Genomic DNA, 14,236 nt, shown 5'->3' on the forward strand with positions numbered 1-14,236 from the left:
AGGATTTTGTAATAATAAAGGTGAGAGATGGGAGTGGCTTGAAGCCCAGATGGTATAAGGCTATTGAGATCATAGATTTATAGAATAGATTCTAGGTACACCTAGGGAGTAGAACCAAGAAAATGTTCTGACGGATGAGACTTGGGGTTGGAGAAATGGAAGGACAGGAGGATAATTTCAAGGGTTTTGGCTTGAACAGGTGGAAGTTTACAGGGCCATTTAATGAAGATCGAGAACACTGCAGGTAGACTCAATAGCAGGGGAAAGGTTAATCGTTCCATTTGGGACATCTCAATTAAAAATTTCTATTAGGTATCTAAACAGACACTGAATAAGCAATTAGATATGCAAGTCTGAATTTTGGATGTGAGATGTGAGCTGGAGCACAGTTATGGCTTCAAACCAGAGTGGCCAACAGCAACCCACTCTGTGACTGTGAAGTAGTTAGCGTATGACAGCTCGGGTGTCCACACTAATCTGTGTGAAATCATCCGGGTGCCGATAATAAGGGGAGACAGCTCGTAGATCTGCTTTCACCACCTTCTACTTATATTCTGAATATCTGTTAAATAGAAAAATCTGCCTCTTACACTGACCCCTACTCCCCAATTTCCATTTTTCTCCAAAGCAATGAGTTCCATAAAATGAAGCATCATAGAAAAATACTTCCCCGAAAACTTGAGGGGTAGGTCCTATGAGACTAATTTGGATGAAAAACAGCTGTCCATTGCTCCTTTGTAAATATGTTTGAACAATGGTCAGAAGTTTGTTTTCATGTACAGATACTAGAATTTGCTGTATGTATGTATATGTGTGTGCATATGTGTGTGTGTTATACATAGAGAACAAATGTATGTCTTGGAGACAATAACTTACATGCCACAGATTCAAAAGTAAAATGACCGATACAAACTAAAAACCCTGTTCTCATTCACAGTTAAGTAAATAAAAGTAAGGATGCATTTTCTTCCAAGAGTGATTTTCTTATATGTACGTGTTCACTTCACCAGCTTAAATGTGGTACTGGTAAATTTAAGCCAGTGCACAGCTGTGCTAATTCTGCACACTATCTGCAGTCTCACACTGTTGTACAAAACAACACATTTTCATTGTCAATAGTTCTGATTCTATATCTATGGCACAGGAAGTTTGGAACCAAATTTATCTTGAGATCATTAGGAACTGTAGAAAATGTTCCTAAATAACACACCATAGAGCAACAAATCTTTACTGTCCTGGGATGGCAAAATAGAAAATAGGAAAGTACCATAGCTGGTTCAGAAAATCGACACCAGGAATCAAATGCAACATTTGGTGATACGCAAAAGTTGTTTGCTGTGAGGCCAACTTAGCATTTTAAGAGGAGCATCCTAGAAATCTCATATTCAGGTTCAGCTTAAGATCTAGGAATTTTCTCTGAATCCTAGTTTCCTCCTCTGGAAAATAAAAACAACAACATCATTTTCCCTGAAAAGTATGAGCGAAAAGAGAAATTATATGAAAAATCCTGATAAAGTGTACCTTCCCTGAAATGCCATGCAATGCCAAGGTAAGAATAGTTTTATTAATTATAATAATCTCATTTCCCAATATTAATTTAATACTCAACAGAAATAATATTCAACTGAATTCCTGTATCAGGAAACCCTGATAAATGTCCTTTCAATAATTCTATTAAATGTATATATCCCTTGTCTCTGCAAATCTTGATACAAACATATACCTCTAAGTCTTTCCTTTCGGGAACATAAAAGCTGCTTTATGACCACCTCATTGGCCTTCAAGCACCTGATTTTGCAAAGCATGGATTTTAAGAGGACAAGGTACAAGAATTTCAAAATATATAACCTTCTTGAGCTAACTTGGGTGCTGACAGGAACATCTTAGACTATAATTATTCTAACAATAGCAATGGGTTACAAACTCCCTCACCGCGTGGGGTCAAAAGCTTCCCCCAGAAAGGCAAAGGTTTCTCACAGTGAACACTTGGAAACATGGCTCATAAAAAATTCATTATATTGCCCTTCTCTTCCTGTGGTAAGACAGATGTAAAATCATGAATTTTCCCAGTAGATCCTTCTCACAGTGCTGAGAAAATGAACTTGGGAACACACACAGACACACACACACAGACACACACCCACACACACCTACATACATAGACATGTTGACAGAGCGTGTTGGGTTTGATGAGAGAGTTGTAGGTAAAGCATGCCACATGCCTCAGATCAAAGGTGCCACACATTTAATGGCAGCCCCTCAATGCAAAGGACCGCCATATGCATTGCTAGGAGCCTCCATTGCCAACAGCGTTATGGGAAAGGCGGGTGGAATGTCGAACATGTAGAGAATGGCCTATAATTATTCACAAAACTTCAGGAAATAAACATTCACTTCCAAAAAATTGTTTTCAGCTGCTTTAAAGCCAAGTGACAGCTAAATTACAGTTCGGGGAAAGAAAAGTTTCCATTTTCTAATTTGATGCATTTTGTTGCATCGCACTACATTATCCAGAGTCAGGGCTGCCACATCCTGTCAGGCTTCAAACCCTAGGCTGAAAGCCCCACGCAGCTGAAAGAGCTGTTTGTCCAGCCACACAGTATGTGAAGTGTTCTGGGAGAAAAGTGTTTGGGGACTCGGGGCAATTCTTTTGGTTAACATTCCTAGGATTTCCACAAGTGCTTTTGGCTGTACATGCTGTGGCTGCTCCTTCAGCATTTTCTTTGTGCCAAGCTGTGATATGTTTATGGAAACTCTGCTGGCCCTGCCAGGGAGCAGCCCTAGACTCACATCCTCCCATGGCTTGGCCAGGACAGAAGGATGGGAAGGCGGAGAGAAGAAATGGGAGATTCAGGACAGCAAGTCTTGGGTGCTTGCGAGCTGACCGGTAGCTGTCAGGAAAATAAATAACAGGCTGATATCTGACAGTGTAAGAAGGAAGAAAGGAAATTAAGTTTTTATTAAAAGAGATAACAGAAATGCTATCAGCCAGGCAGCTTCCTATGGCCTGCTGAGTCGAGTGATGAGGATCCCTCGTCCTATAAATGATGGACTGTCAGACTGTCAGAAACGGTCTATGGATGCACACTACAAGATTCCTAGAGTTTTGCTCTACTGCAGATCCTACTCTCATTCAACATTGAAGATACTCAAACCAATTAGATATGAAAAATTCTTTTTTTAAAAGGTTTTATTTATTTCTTCATGAGAGACACAGAGAGAGAGGCAGAGACATAGGCAGAGAGTGAAGCAGGCTCCATGCAGGGAGCCCAATGTGGGACTCGATCCTGGCACTCCAGGATCACCCTGAGCTAAAGGCAGATACTTAACCGCTGAGCCACCCAGGCATCCTGAAAAAATAAAAAATTCTATATAATCCAGGGCCTTGAGCTAGGTTTCCTATAATAAATCCTAAGCCCTCATGAATCGTAAATACATATTCAAAAGGCAAAATATTCAACACAATCATTTTACACACCAAAGAATGAAGCCAAAAGTTCTGAGATGAATGTTTATTATAAGAAATTCAAGGTAATATTCTCTGACTCTCTCTCATTAAGATCTTATGTTTCCATTTATCATGACTTTCAGCAATTTAAAAAAAAATTTAAATTACACATTAACTTCAAGGATCTACTCATCCCTCTCTTTAGATCAATGCATTTGCTTGTCAAAGTCAGCTACACAATCAACTGCTGATGTAGCCATTTTTTACTCCCAAATAATACCAATGCCTTTAAAACCTTTTATCTTTTTAAAATTGTGAACAGCTGAAATAATTTAGGATAGAAAAAAAAATAAAGCAGAGGATTTGTTCCAAATGAGGTAGACATCTTGTTAGCACAAATTAAAGGTGTTTGTGTTATCTGCTTCTTTCAGGACACTGACATGGGAATAACTAAGAGGTCCCAAGTAGTACCTCTTTACATGCCCCAATTTAAGTATGAAAAATTCCTGGTTTGCTTTGAAAATAATTTTTTCCTAAATAGGTCTTCAAACTCAGATACTATAGCCATGTTTGGCTGATTACATGATTCATGGTGGTGAATCCTTCAGTGCTGGTGAAAGAGAAGATTGGCAGACTTCAGTGTAGTCAGGTTACAAGTACAGACACTCCAATTATCAATTTAATGGGTTATTTTGGTGTGGAAAGGACTGAAGCTTCAGTGATGAACGAGAAAATAATTGTCTGGGGCAGGAGAGCTCTGGAGTGTGGCTTTGGATTTTAAATAAAGTTATTTTTTACAGAACCCAAAAACTATACTACATTTTCTGCCAAGAAGAATAGCTAATATCTGAATTATATTTTTTAATTTTCTGCCAAGAAGAATAGCTAATATCTGAATTATTTTTTTTAATTTAATTAAGTAAATTTTTAATTTACTTAGTTAATTTGAGAGAGAAAGAGAGCTAGGGGAAGAGCAGAGGAAGTAGGAGAAACAGACTGGGTTGAGCATGGAACCTGACACAGAGCTTGATCCCAAGACCTTGAGATTACAACCTAAGACAAAAATCAAGACTTGGGCATTTAACTAATTGAGGCAATTTGAAAAATTCCAAGAAAGAAATGGAGCTTAAGTCATATTTGAATGATACTTAAAATCTTTGGGGGAACAAAGCATGATAAACAAATTTTAATTCCTACATGTGTATTTCTTATTGAACTAAAGGAGTTAAAGTCAAGCTTGTGCCAGAATATGCATAGCTCACTTATATATTCAACAGGAAGCCTAAGCACATAAATTATTAAAATCTCTAAAGAAAAAGATGAATTATGGAAACATAGGACATTTAAATAAGTTTTAATAAGATGTCTCATTAAGATGGCTCTGAAAATTCACACTTAAGCACATAACCTCTTTTCCAAAAAGTAAGGCAATGGCAGATAAAATCAATTAGAAATAACACAGCTCAAAGAACAATATAAATATCTCCATGTACTACAAGTACAGAAATACAAAGGAATAGAAGAGCTGAAACCCAGTGCCTACTGTATTCTTGGACAGGTTAGACAGAACTGTGGCTCCTTCAAGGTTAACAGGGCTGGAAATACTTTAGGTGAAATGGCAGGCAGAAGCCAATCTTAATATCTAAAGCCAGAAACTGAAGGAAGGACTCTCTCCAAACCTATCACAAAAAGAGGCCAAAGAAAACCACTGCTGACAACCAAGAAAATCAACAACTAGAACACTGACTTATTACAAGTAAAATTAATTTGGGGGATTTCAATTGGCAGTCTTTAAAATGAGGATACTTATTATGCTCCGGTCATCTTTTTCAAAATGGAAAAGAAATTACACAATAAAATGCGGAGAAATAAAGAACAAAAAAAGTGGCTATGTAAAAAGCTTCTTAGAAGCCTTCAGAATAAAAACATGATCTTAAAAGTCTCAATAAATTGTATAAATGCTGAATCATCACAAAACCAAAACTAGATAAATAATTTTTTTAGATTTTATTTCAGAGAGACAGAGAGAGAGAAAAAAGGTTAGAGGCAGAGAAAGAGAGAAAGAATCTTCATGCTAAGTGAAGAGCCTGATTCAGGGCCTGATCCCAGGACCCTAAAATCATGACCTGAAATGAAGTCGGATGTTTAACCAACTAAGCCACCCAGGCTCCCCAGAACTAGAGAATTTTAAGAACTGATGAATTCACTTCAAGTGCATCACAGAGAGATAAATAAAATGAAGGTCCATTAAGAGGTGGAGGATAATCTGAGAGGCTCTATTGGAAGTCAAAATTGATTTCTAAATGAAAAGGAAGGAGGATGTATTCTGAATACCAAAAAAGATACATACCAGTAAGTTCCAAATCTAGAAATGTACTGCAAAATTGAAGATTATTAGTGAAAAAAGAAAAGTGTTAAACTGCCAAAGAGAAAAGACTATGCATCTACCAAGAATAATCCTTAAACTGGGAAAATCTTTATGCAGTGATAGCTGAAGCAAGAAAACAATATAATAATATTCAATGCTATCTTCCAAATGCTGAGAGAAAATAACTACTAACTTCAGATTTTATACCTAGCTAACCTATCACTTAAGAAAAAAATAAACAGAACAAAAACAGCAAGGAGAACAAGAGTTAACTAAAGAGGCTGTAAAGAATGTACTTTAGCAAGAAGAAGTAAAGTGAAAAATTACTGGGTGAAAAAGAAAATGTTAAGCTGAAATTGATAAAAATCCATCAGTTAATTGAACTATCGACACTTAAAATGAGAACTATTTTTAAAAGGTAAAACTAAGCTCTAGCATATAAAAGTAAGCTTTATCCAATAATAAGAATTACAAAAGTATATATTTATTTATGTATTATCCAAAGAGAATATAAATATCTAGAGTAAACATCCTAAATATTTCATATTTCTGGTCATGATGCTGTAAGCACTCCACATTCATACTCACTAAGGATCTTTGCACTTGTTCTCCTCGATTGGAAATGGATCCACATAAATTTCCTCATGGTTTTTGTTTCATTCAAGTCTGTTCAAATATTGCCTTTTCAGAAGTTAGAAGCCAGGGAAAAGGTGGCAAGTTGATTTGCAATAGCCCCTCTTTTATTTGTCACCACATGACAGTATAGCCTCTTTGACCTAAGCCTCATAAAGAAATTCAGCTGATTCTTGTGGAGTGAATGGAAGAATAAACAAAAGAGAAATAACGGTAGTAGTGACCTCTGTGACCAAGTATTTTCTGAAATGTTTATTTGAATAGTACCATAAACTAATAGAGTATTTGAATAGCCTTTGTAAATGTTAAGTACCATGATATTGTCAACTATATGGAAAAGCAATGGGCCATATTTACACAGCAAAATCAAGATGCATTCCATTTACTATCTCATTTAGTCCTCAGAAAAGTATAATCAATGGAAAAATGAAACTTAGAAAGATAATGCCAGTTGTTCAAAGCTATTGAGGTAGTGAGTAGTAAAATCAATATAGTAAAAGAGTCCTATTTGACTTGAAATTCAGTGCCTCTTCTACCACACTGATCTTCCTATTCAAATTCAAATCAGAGAGCAGGAGAGGGAAGGATGGGCATCCTTTCCTGAGACACCCGCAACCAGACATACAGACAGTGATGGGACTCACAGGAGCTTACCAGGGAGCTGTTGAGAACCAACTGCTTTATAACTTTATAAAAAAACCTCTCTATATATAACTTTACATTAAAAAAAACTTTATAACTGAGATCAGAGGTGGCTCTTCTGATCTTTGCTTCCCTGGCTCTTCCAATATAACCCTGCAACTGTTATATTAAAGCCCTTCATACCCGGAGCACATGGAGTGGGTGCTTAGTTCCTGATCAAATCCTGAATACATGCATTTTAAAAAATATTTTACTTATTTATTTATTTATTTATTTATTTATTTATTTATTTATTTATTTATGAGACACACACACACACACACACACAGAGAGAGAGAGAGAGAGGCAGAGACATAAGTACAGAAAGAAGCAGGCTCCATGCGGGGAGCCCAATGCAGGACTCGATCCCAGGACCCTGGGATCATGCCCTGAGCCGAAGGCAGAGCTCAGCCACTGAGCCACCCAAGCATCCCCCGAATACATGCACTTTGCCTGTGATATTTTATTTTATGACAACCTCTCTAAATCTTGTACCAGATGAAAAAATGGAGGCATAAAAAATTGTGGCTCTAGATCACAATAAATGACCAGGGGTTGATCCCTCAAGTGTATGCTGATTCTGCTTAAACTGGAGAAGCATCTGGGGGAAAATTCTGAGGCTCAGTGAGAAACAAGGTCATAAGCTCCTAGCAGTATCATTAACGGTGTGAGGGTACAGAAGCAGGAGGTAGTGGCAAATGTATTTATCAGTCATGTACTCAAATATTAAGGGAATGATAAAATGACAACTCTGGTTTAGCCCTCAGTGACCCAGGTTGGTCTTCTAGAAAGTCATACTTTCATTGGAGAACTATTGAGCCCTTTGCACAAACCGGGATTAAAGATGTCGTTCTTGTGTTTGACGCTGTAAATTAGCTTTATCATTATGTTTTACTTTCATATTTTTAAAGCTCTCCCAATCATTTTTTATTGCCCATTCAATTATAATAAACCCTAAGTGGGTAAATAACCTTTCTTCTAAAAGGTATTTATAGTAACGTGTTCTTTTCTGGGCTTACTCAGACAAAACACAGGCTTTTACTAAAAGTCCTTGGTCACTCAGTCAAATGTGTCATTCATCCCATGGTGCTGAGCAACCTTGTGAGGAGCCTGCCTCAAACAGAAGATCAATAATAACTGTAATGTACTCTGTACAGGCAAGATTGGGTACTTCCTTCATGAAAGACTAAAAGACTGTAAAAAGAATAGTATTACTGTTACCCAGCACTTTTATTCTTGTTTTACAAGAAATATGCAATTTAATTTGGATTTAACTTCTCCATTCAGTAATCTGTAGTTCTTTCAGACCGCCAATATGAAGGAAATGGCAAATCGGAAGAGTCTGGTAAATGTGCCTTTTAAACAAGGCTGGCATTTTTAGATCTACCATGTATCCGATCTTTGTTCTTGGTTCATCGGGCCACGATTCATGTCAAATCATTTATCTTATTTTTATTTCAAGACTACAATTGATACATGATGTAATTTGGTAGTTAGAGAAAATGATTTATAGGTCTCCTTAGCTTCTGATGAATGGGTGGGAATATAAAAATGGAACAAACCCAACAACAACCACAGACTATGCAACTAGCGATTCATAATTACGAGTGTAGTCCTTTGCCTGTTTCTGGGGAAGAAGGCAACAATTTGACGAGAATCCATGTTTTCCAGCTTGGGGTTTCAGATTTATAAGTCAATTTATATTCTTAATTTACCTTCTGATAATGCAGTGGATCAGGACTATATTTTAACCAGATTGTGTCACAGAGGTTTTTAAAACTGCTTTCTCTATGTGTCTAATTTGAGGTTAATGGGTGCTTTGGTTCAGCCAGGGTGTCTAATGTCTCTTGTTCCCATTTCACAAGCAGAGCGTTTGGCCCACAATTTGTCAGGTGATTATAATCTGCTTATCTCCATTCAGGTGGCCACTGAATTGCCTGCAATCTGCACCATTAATCAACTTGCCTACTCGGTTGTTAAGGGAGCTGAAAACATCAGCTCAGCTATTTTTTCCAATCTGGTGTTTTTCATGTTTTCACCACTTTATCATGTTAGTTACTGAATTTCTCTGTTTTGCATTCACTTTTCCACTCGCAGTGGAAAAATACATCAGTGTTTCATGATTTTTTTTTTTAGCCTGCATAAAAACCTGGCAATGCCTTTTCCTTTTAACCTGACCCTGATAAGCAAACTCCCAAAATTTTCACAGTGAGAGAAGAAAAACAGGTTAGTTCAGCAGCACGGGAAATCATGAAAGCAGAATCAGTTTTCTATTTCCCAACCAAAAGTACGTCCATGTATTTCCACTATATTGCCTATGTCATACTTCGTGGAAAGACTTAAGCAAATATTAATAATCACTGTAATATTCCTGGGTATTCTGGTTCTGTCTTCACAGGTAAAATTATGGAGAAAGCTGGGAAATTATCAATCAGGTTTCATTCACAAAGACAAGCATGTAGAAAAATATGGTCAAAGCTGCCACATGGCCTTGTCTTCAATTAAGAAAATTCTTTCTTTAATCCTTTTCAATTTGTTTTTTTTTAATATTAATCCAACAAATATTTTATCAGTGCTTAATGTGTTACAGGCTTTTAGATACTCAGAGGATAAAAACACCCTCAAGAAGTTCTGGAAATGGAGATTCAGAGTGAATTCAATCCCTTGCCTCTCCTCATCCCCTATCCACTTACCAAACTGTACCAGTGAAATGGTTATACCTCCATGAAAAATATAGGAAGCTACATAAATTATGAAATACACTCATGAGGTCTTTAGCTAAGTGTAAAAGCATGTACACTTTTCAAGGGAGAAAAATAGATTCAAAGTTTATGACTATATGACACTTGGTAAGCTCTGATCATGATCCCCGGGGTCCTGGGACAGAGCCCTACACTGGGCTCCCTGCTCAGCAAGGGGTCTGTTTCTCCCTCTCCTGCTAATTGTACCCTATGCACGTGTTCTCTCTCCCTCTCTCTCTTTTTCCCTAAGGAATAAAAAAATCTTTAAAAAAATTAAATAGCCTTTAAGAGAGAGGAGTCGCTATACCATCCAGGTTTTATGGTTATATCTCATTCCAAGTTATTCCTCCTTGTATATTCCAGCAAAGACAGAAGCTAAAATGCCTTGATAAAGACAAAGACAGAGCATCATGGGCATGTACAGAAGGACCCACTAAAGTTCATCAGAGACTCCTTACTTCAGTAAGAAAGAATGTCCTCCACAGGAATGTCTAGTTCCCTCTTTTCCCTGATCAAGAGACTAGATCTCTAGGAGACAGCGGCAAGAAATAAGCTGTAGGCATTCACTTACTAAATGTTTGCTCATCGTCTATTATTCATTGGACATATGTTCAATAAATATTTCCTGAGTATCTATGCTAGGCATATGGCATTTATGAAGAATCCCTTATGTGCCAGGTACTGCCTTAGAATCAGTGATGCTTCTATGTCCTTGAGAAGGAAACTGAAAATTCTAGAAAGAATTTCAAATACATTCTTTTTCTCTACCCACTGATGACCCAAAGTCTTCTAAATTCTGTTTAGGAAAGCCACACCTACCTTCTTAGGGTAAGTTTCCCAAATATTTTGTGGGGGAAAAAAACCTTCCCATTATGAAAATTATACATTAAAGAACCCGAACTACTTTTTTTCTAGCTTGTAAACCACTGTAAATGAAAAACAGAAACTCTAAGCCTAGGGCAAATCCTAGATTACACCTGAAAATAGAAATACTTCTGGCAGAGGATATTGGGAAGAAACCACAGAGAAGGTAATTTTTCTATTACCTTTGTTTCTATAGTCCTGGAACCTTGTAGAATCAAAGATTTCCCTTTAAAAAAAAAAAGGTAAACTGAGTTGTTTCACTTAAATGAAATCAAATTTTACCTGAAAGGACTCTATTTTTTCTTTTTAATATTTTTATTTATTTAGGAGAGATATATATAGAGAGAGGCAGAGATATAGGCAGAGGGAGAAGCACGTTCCTTGTGGGGAGCCTGATCCAGGACTCGATTCCAAGACCCCAGGATCATGCTCTGAGCCAAAGGCAGATGCTCAACCACTGAGCCACCCAGGTGCCCCCTGAAAGGACTCTTTTCTTCTTTCAGGAATTTAATTGAGGAGACCGTTAACCCCTGAAATGTCAGATATATAAAATCATATTAAAATCACCTTGAAATTTGTGGTGAGCAATGAAATAGATCTGAAGACCAGGAAAAGAGTTCAGCTAAGTGACTAATCTAAAAGGTACACCAAATGAGAAAGAAGAAGATCCAGGCATAATTAAAAGCAAATACCCAGTTTCCTTTTCCTACATTTCTTTGTCTCTTCACTCAGCTAGAGTTTCAAAGTAATTTTCTGATTCTTTCCGTTAAGATTTCTTCTCTTTTTTTTCTCCCTCTTTTTCAGACAGGTTGTCACGAGTTTAGAATCTACTGAAAAAAGCTTAGCTCCATTAGAAAAATCAACCAACTCCCTGCTTCTCAAATATTTGATAAGAAATTTTGCCTGTGTTAAGTCTACAACATACTGGTTTTTGGAGGATTACATTATACCAATGATATTGTTCCCGATTAAAATTTTAAAATGCTTTGGGGCTACTATATTCATATTTCATAGAAAAGGAAATAGATTTACAACTCGAAATTTAACAGGTTCTTTCAACAACACATTAAACAAGGAATCAAACCTTATAATTCAAAGCCATATCCTGTTTTTTAAAAAATGGAAATCATTTGAAGTTCTATAAATAGCATATATTTCATGTCCTATAAAGCAATGAAATATTGCATAACCTTTGTATCATCTGCCCATGTTGAATGTTTGCTATTTATTACTAGTAATGACATCTTTGCCAACAGAGTAAAACAATTTTTAGAAATGTTCACTGAATCGACATAGCCACTAGACATCTGCTTTTCATAATCTTGCTGTCCTACATTATTACCAATCCCTGAAATACATTTCAGCCAGTACTACTGTTTGTTATGAACAAGAAGAATGTTATGGCTGAGCTGGGGGTGGGGGGACACTAAACTATCTCCATTATTAACATTTCAATAGTCAAAGGGTACTTCCTGAATTTGCTTCTTCCAGAGCTGACCATGATGAGGGAACAGAGGACTAGCTGAGGACAAAGCACAAACCTGGAGCATCACATTGACAAGTCCTTGAAACAGGCAGAAGGACATTCTTCTACAGACTCATCTCCCTCGATGTTCGTACTTTGCTAAGGGCAAAAGCCAATCTTAGCCTGACCCTCAGGGTCCTGTGAGCCTACTTTAACATATAAAGATTCCTTTAGAAATTTCCTTTATCTTTACCCCCCAAGATAGGTGTTGGCAATCATCCCCCAAGCACAAGGGCCACTGATACACATCTGATGAGTCTCATGACTAAGATTTTATTAGATGGTAATAAGTGACCTTTTCCCAACAACAGCTAGCCTCCTCAAGGTCCTAGAAACCTTGCTTCCAAAATTCCTTAGAGTACACTATCCCCAAACCCCTCCCAACCCCAAGGTATATAATCAGCTACCGCTCACAGGCCTGGGGCAGCCGCTCTTCCTACCCATGGGTCCTGTCCCGGTACTTTAATAAAACCACCATTTTGCACCAAAGATGCCTCAAGAATTCTTTCTTGGTCATCAGCTCCAGACCTCACCACACCAAACCTTACTTATATTCTAAAACTTCATCAACCACACTTCAGAACAACATGCACTGACTTAAGAATATCTTCCCAGTTTTGGGGGTTCTTCTGCTTGCAAAATCAAAAATTGTAGGATAAGAGCAGACCCATTTGGGTGGGCAGCCTTTACATGTACATCTATGTCATTATGAGACTCCTATATCCAGGCTTGGTGTTTCCATGGAAAGGGGGGGGGGGGGCGGGAATGGTGAGTTCTCTATCCCAATTATGCAAAGAGAATGTGTTCATTTACTAGAAATACTTGTACCACTTCTCAAAGGTCCTCTGTGAGAAACAGGTACTGGGCAGACTTAAAAGTGAAGATGGGTTATCCTGCTGAGGGACAGAATGGAAAGAATAAGATAGAGAAGCTTATTTTAGCTTTGGTACAATACTAGAGGAAAGGAACAAAAGCAAAGAGGCTTGGAGAAGGAGACAGGAGCAGAGGGAAAGGATAGGAGTGTTGGAAGAATTACTAGTCTACCCTTATAACAGATGTAGGTGATTTCCCAAACAAGACAGAGGTACTCTGAGAAGACTTACACACTAGGGTGTCTCAAGATTGTCTGTCTGTGGGAAAGGAAGACAAAGAAGGAATCTGATGGCTCCTTTTCATTCACTGAATCTCTCTGATCCAAGATGGCCCTTTGGAATGTTAATATTCTCACATTTATCTGTCTCTGGGCTGCTCTGGGTAACAATTGCCTGAGCTAGAGGTCCCAGGGCTCTAGTTTGGCCAATGCACATGTGTGGGGTTTCTAAACCTGCATCCACATCTTCAAAAATAGTGCAAGTTATCACCAGGGTTGCACCAGCATGACAAGCAAATGTGGGCATCTCAAAAAGTGTACAAAATGACCCAAGACAAAGAGGAAATCTAAACTGAGAAAGCCTATCATCCCAGGGAGGATTAGTTACTTCCTCCCTTGTGTTTCTGTAGCATCTGATATATGCCAATACTGTTATTTTAACCCACTGGATCATAATTAATTATTTATAAGTCTGTCTCTCCCCAAGACGGCGAACTCCTTAAGGAGGGTGACTTTACTTCCAGATTTGACTGAGTATGGTTTCACACCAGGTCACAACAGTTAACAGTGGATAATTATTTTAATTCCCTCTTTCACTGTCAAAGGGTCCTGGTTTGGATAATAAATTACAGGATTACTATAGTCACAAGACATGGGCTGCATCTTGTTTGACAATGAAAGCATGTTAGTACCTCATGTGATGTCTGGATCATAATAAGGGTATGATCATTTTTTTAAAGGAAATGATGACAAGATTGAACACCTTGAATACTTTGGAATGTTAAAATGAAAAAAGAAAGATATCAAGATTTGCTAAATGAAGAAATAGAATTTGTTTCACAGAAGTTCACGGATAGAAGACAAAACCGTTAAAGTTCACCTCTCC

General features: G+C 37.6%; 1 long non-coding RNA gene across 5 annotated transcripts in view; it reads left to right on the forward strand.

Moving 5' to 3' along the window:
* LOC140641247 (uncharacterized) overlaps window positions 1-12,749 on the forward strand; it is a 104,288-nt gene extending 91,539 nt beyond the window's left edge. For 4 of the 5 annotated variants that reach the window (XR_012037792.1, XR_012037794.1, XR_012037789.1 and 1 more), the window contains one exon: window positions 12,227-12,749. This is a non-coding gene — a long non-coding RNA (uncharacterized lncRNA). Of the gene's footprint in view, window positions 1-10,627; window positions 10,700-10,786; window positions 10,902-12,226 lie in introns of those variants that run through there. The other variant, XR_012037791.1, reaches the window with a different exon arrangement.
* The last annotated feature ends 1,487 nt before the right edge of the window (window positions 12,750-14,236 follow it).

The sequence above is a fragment of the Canis lupus genome, chromosome 10 (assembly GCF_048164855.1).
Source record: "Canis lupus baileyi chromosome 10, mCanLup2.hap1, whole genome shotgun sequence".
Classification (NCBI taxonomy): Eukaryota; Metazoa; Chordata; class Mammalia; order Carnivora; family Canidae; genus Canis; species Canis lupus.